At 38.4% G+C, this 6,016-nt stretch overlaps 1 pseudogene; it reads left to right on the top strand.

The window, feature by feature from the left end:
• The window catches only part of LOC148012352 (UTP--glucose-1-phosphate uridylyltransferase pseudogene), a 32,523-nt pseudogene extending 28,819 nt beyond the window's left edge, over window positions 1-3,704 (top strand).
• The last annotated feature ends 2,312 nt before the right edge of the window (window positions 3,705-6,016 follow it).

Here is a 6,016-nt window from a genome sequence, read left to right on the forward strand (position 1 = left end):
TTTTCTTGCCACCTCGCCTGGCATCAAGCTTTTTCCTCACCTAGGGTATATATGGCATACATTTATTACTAAGCAACCACCATGATGTGCATTTACAAATTGAGGATTGGGCCTTTCATGAAATGCAGGGAATGGAAAATTGGGATCAAGGGTAGGGCTTACCAAGCAGTGACTCACTACTGACTTACCCTTATACACTGGATTTTTTTTAAAAAATGATTAAGTGGCTCAATCAAGAACAACAACTCAATTGGTTAAGGTAAGCAGAAGTAATAATCCTCAATGAGTTTCAGCATGAATTTACCCATTCCAAATGCAATGAGAGTGAAACAAAATGACTATGAAGAATTGGACAGCATACAAGCATCAAATTTATCTCCTAGTGCCTACTTGAGCTCTTGCATTCTCTCAAGCAATTGTTTATGGCTCAACAAGAGAATGAATTTGACAGAATAAGAGTTCAAGAACCAAGTACCTTATGATGCTTGATGAAGATGGCAATTGATCCGAGAAAATCACAAAAAAATATTTATCTAACACTTTATTGATTTTTTGTACATTTGGAGGTTTGAAATAAAGAAGAGGGTGGGAACAACCTCTTGGGAAATCCAAGAAATCACTGGATGGAAATATTTCATGGACCGATTTACTAAGGGGGGGTGAAGAGTAAAGATCAATGGAGGAATGTGAAGGAAAAATGTATAATGTGAAAAGAAAAGACATGAAATGGATTTGGAGCCATCCAAAGGGTATGTGAGGCTCATAATGTAATGGCTTTGGAGCCTTATGATAATTCAAACAAATGGGACCCTTCTTGGAAGCATTAGTGGAAGAAAAATTAGGCACATGATTATGTAAGTTTTTTTAAAAATATTTTCACTCCAATTCAAAAAAACTTTTCAACATGAAAGTTATAGCACGTGAGCTGAAGTTTTGGCTGGTATTTTTTTATAATTTTTTAGAGCTACGAGTGGAGAGATATAACTAAAATGGTGGATGCCAACTTTTTCCAACTACAGTGGAGACCACCTCCCAATTTTATACACACCCACACTTTCTTCACTACACTTAATACTTCCATAAAATATCATTCATTAGACTCCCAACCCTTTCCCCTCTCTTCTTCTCTCTCTCAAGCTAATAAACCATTACAATTCCCCTCCTAAATCACCCTCAAATCATCCTTAATTGTAGTAGTAATGTATGAATTCTCACCATTCTCTCTCCCTTATTGCTAGATATTATCTTATTTTATGAAGATTCTCTATTTTTTTATAGAAGAGCTCTTGGACTCAAGGTATGGGGGGAAGAATGGAGACAACTCACCTATGATGGAACTTGATTAAGTACAAAATTGGCTAACAAAACATCTAGATGGAGCCTCCACATTGGTGGAACCGCCTTAATGTAGCTTTGGTGGTGTTAATTCTTATTCTATTTTAGTCTCCTCCCTAAACACCCTCAAGGCCTATATAAAGAGGCTTTCTCCTTTGTAATTTGAAAAGAGAGAGCCAAGAGGCTTTCCTCAGCCTTATTGAGCCTTACCCATTCTCTCTCTTGAGCTTATGCAGTTCATTCCCTTACTATAGCATATGCATGCTCTATAGTGTAATAAGCCCATGCTATTGGTGTCCATTGGTTATGTCTTGAGGGTTCTCCATCTCTTGTGTCCTCTTAAGTTTTATTGATTCATATATTTTTTGTAGTTCTCTCTCTCTCTCTCTCTCTCTCTCTCTCTCTCTCTCTCTCTCTCTCTCTCTCTCTCTCAGTTTTCCTCTCTTGTCCCTCACAAGCTCCTCTCCCTCTTGCATAGCGTCCTAGTCCACTCTTCCATGACTAGGTGGTGCCCTTACCTCATTCACTTTGTGGCAAAAGGGAGTTTGGCATAATATAGAGGTTGCCATACCAAATTCCCTTCGTCAACAATCAAACAATGATTCAACATTTGTTGAGTGCTCCAAGATGCTACATCATGCTCCAATAATCTCCATGGTTGCAATGCTCAGCCCCAAGAGAAGAATCTTTGAGCTTGGTTTCTTGCCACATCATTGATGTTGAAGGCTTGGCACACCTCAAACATGGCTGCAAATCATTACAAATGCTGGATACATCCAGAACATTCAGAAGTTGGAAGGCCTGCTACCCTTGTAACATCTCAAATATGCTAGAATTATAGAGGATGTCTCAAAATTAGTGTCAACGCCAATTTTTTGGACCTCACAACAAGCTATTCCCTCACTTTGTCAAGTATGATTAGAAACCTGTCAAAGTAATGAAAATGGCATGTGTCATTTTGGACTTTCGAGATGGTGGAAGCATCAATGGGTCTCTCCCAAACACTTCACCTATGATCCCACATGAAAGAACTATGATTGTAGCCCACTTGCTACCTATACATGCCAATAAAGGCTTGAATGGCTTATGGTCCTTCTACTGGGATGAAAACTCTCTTCTCTTGCAAATTAGAGATGGCCTCCCAAAGAAAACAGAGTTTTTATATGTTGAATGCTTGAGTGTGGATATCGATGTTCCTAAACAGGACGTCATGTGGCAGCCACATTGCTTGAGAAATTCAATTGTTTGCCTATGTTTGTTTCTCTAGATCTTAAACACACGTATTATGATGGCTTTTGCGACTTCAGAGATTTATCCAACACTTCCTATGTGGGAAGAGATCCTATGGGGCCTCCTTAATGCAGATTTTGATTAGTTTCCATACCTTCAACTATGCCAGACACTTCCTTTCCTGTTGTAGCAGGATTTTGGGGCTTCAATTTAAATCGCAAAGGGGATATATTGGCTTAGAGTACTTTGGAAGGAAGGTAGGTATCAAGATCAATGCCGGTGGGCATTCACATTGGTCTCTTGATGGGAAATCTGAAGCACGAGGAGACACAAAAAAAGCACTTGAGTTGAAGTCACAATTTGCAGACAAGATTGTGATTCTTGGAGTTGATGATCTTGATGTTTTCCAAGGCATCAGCTTGAAACTTATGGCAATGGAACAACTGCTGATGCATCACCCTGAGTGGAAGGGGAAGTTGGTCATGGTACCAATTGCAAATCAAACATTGCAGAGTCTTGTGTTGTAACTGCAGTGAGAGATGGATTAAATTTGATCCCTTATGAATACACAGCCTGCAGATAGGGAGCTATAGATTTACAAATTTTAAATCATCTCCTTCAGAACAAGAATGAGTACTACATGGAGGTCACCCCCAAGACTTTAGCAGATGTTAAGGGCGGGACACTTATTTCTTATTAGGGCAGAGTTCAGCTTCTGGAGATTGCCCAACTTCCTGACGAGCATGTTGGTGAGTTCAAGTCGATTGAGAAGTTCAAAATTTTCAATACAAATAACATCTGGATGAACCTCAAAGCTATTAAAAGACTTGTTGAAGCTGATGCTCTTCAGATGGAGATAATTCCTAATCCAAAGGAAGTAGATGGTGTTAAAGCTCTACAGTTGGAAACAGCAGCAGGAGCGGCTATTAGGTTTTTTTGACAAGGCAATTGGTATTAATGTTCCTCACTCCCACTTTCTACCTGTGAAGGCAACATTAGATCTTTTACATGTGCACTCTGACTTGTACACTATAGAAGAGGGGTTGGTTATCTGAAACCCTACAAGAAGCAATCCAGAGAATCCAACAATCAAAATGAGCTCTTGGCAACCAACTATCTTCTGGAAGTGCTTGCACTGAGGCTGTTAGAATAGCACATGAGGATGCATCTCTTGCAAGCTGAAAATGGCTACCATCACTCCATTAATAATCATCAAGATGGTCATCTATTAGAAGCTTATGATGTCAAGAACACATTTCTTGTAGTTATCTCCCACAATGAGCAAGTGATCAATATAGTAGAAGGGATTTCCTCCATGAAAGCTTGAAAGAAATCTCCAAGAAGAAGAAGAAAATGCATGTTCTCAAAAGGTTGAAGAGAAAATAGTCTCCTCTAAGTCTTTTGAAACCCTCTTTAACCAGGAATCCTAAATTTTACCTCAAAGTTAGTGATGAGTTGCTAAATCTGGTCTTCCAACCTTTAAACTTGGTCCAAGGACTCCATTAATGCTCAGACTGCTGTCCTCCTGGTCCTTGACCTTTGAGTCCTTCAGTGCTCCTCCATTTTAGTGCATGTCCTTGTGTACATGAAGCTTCTTGGAATTTTAATTGAAAACGATGGTAATTGAGCATGTAAGGTAACTAAATGGATCATAACTAGAGCTCTGATACCACTTGTCAAGAAGAGAGTCAGAGAGAGAAGAAGAGGAGAGAGAGTGTGTAGAAGAGAGAGAAAGATTGGAGGAAGAGAGAGAAAGTGAGTGACGAGGAGAGAGAAAGGCTAGAAAAGGAGAGAGAAAGACTGAAAGAGAGAAAGAAGCCATGAAAGCTTAGAGAGAGAGGTGAAGATGAAATGAGACTTGTATTACTATCTGATGCCCAAAAATTAAGTCCCTAACACCCAAAATATCCTACCAAAGAGGCCCAACAATGCATCCATCCTACAATATATGCCTAACAGTCTCTTGGGGGAGAGAGAGAGAGAGAGAGAGTTGAATGTTGAAATAATCTCTCTCTCTCTCTCTCTCTCACTTTGTAACAAAAAATTTATTATTACTAATAATAAGTCAGATATTATGTGGTGATGGTAGTAAAGATTTTTAAAAAGATGCCTAAAAGCTTACCCAAATCCCTACTCCCCATCTTGCCAAGTATACTGGACATGTAAAAAAGACTTGGCTTGTGATACAACCAAATAACAAGAGGTGTTGGGTTTGGCCCCCTATAGAGACTTCAGTGCTATGATGTGGATTGTAAACAAACTGGCGATCTGCTTAGACCTTTTGTTTGCTTCAAACCTTCATAGGATACATCTTTACTTTCCTCCCAAAAGAAAGCTTTTTTTGCTAACACAATAACATAGACCATTTGAAATTACACTCTAGAAAATTTTGTCACCTGAGCTAAGAGCTCCTATAGTCATTTTCTATAAGAAGCTAAAAAGAGACATTATGTTTAGATGGATAATACCTTGTCACAATAGCATAGGTATATAAGGTGTTGAGACTTGTAATTTTTCATCACTTTACACATCTTCTTCCCTAGGTCTAATGATTAAAATATCCATTTTGTTCTGCTTCACCTTCGGGCTTCGCTCATACATACTGGAGGTAAATTAAAAGAGAGAACCAACTAGTTGATAGTTGCAAAGTTTTCAAAGCAAAAATGGCTCAAGTGTTTGTATCTCCCATAGAGAAAGAGAAGCTAGCTAGAAGGTGGTATCTATTAGACCAAATAGCCTATTTATTAGAGAGTATGCCAACTAGTTCTTGAATCTTACCATGTATGTAGGGAGTGTGAGCAATGATGCAAAGTTATATAAATATATCTATGGTCTAGAGCCTAATCTATTAGTTGATGTCATGGCCTAAAAACTTCCCATACTATTCCAAGCTATTGAATTGATTGAGATATATGCTTGTAAGTACAAGAAGGATATCCTTATGCTAGCTTCTTTTGGATTGTAAAGGGCTATATATAGACAATGCAACTTTGATGGAAATTTTGGTGGATCTAGCACTTCATTTGGCAGCCCCAAAGTTTCCATGTATCCCACATTTAATACTTCAAGGCAATAAAGTGCTTCAAAGCTAGCAGTCAACCGACATAAAATTGAGCCTAAACAAGGTGATAGTAGACCCAATAATAATTTGGTGGAAAATTCATATCTATGGATCTTTTTAGAGATTGCAAAGATGGGTCCATGTTTCAAATGCAATGAAAAGTACGTACCTAATAATGCATCCAAGCATACTTACAAAAATAACAAAGCTAAAAATTACATCATGATTATGCTTTAAGATGTTAATGAGAAAGAAATTTAGAAACCAACTACGGGTGCACAAGCTATATTTGAGGATCATAATGAGGATCTTCAGTAGGACCAATCTTACGACCTAGTTGATGGCTTGTCATTTTGACCCTAATGGACATGTTCCATTTGATTTGGGTGG

This window comes from Lygodium microphyllum, chromosome 27, assembly GCF_053477565.2.
Source record: "Lygodium microphyllum isolate KBCC chromosome 27, Lygodium_microphyllum_v1.1.10, whole genome shotgun sequence".
Lineage (NCBI taxonomy): Eukaryota > Viridiplantae > Streptophyta > Polypodiopsida > Schizaeales > Lygodiaceae > Lygodium > Lygodium microphyllum.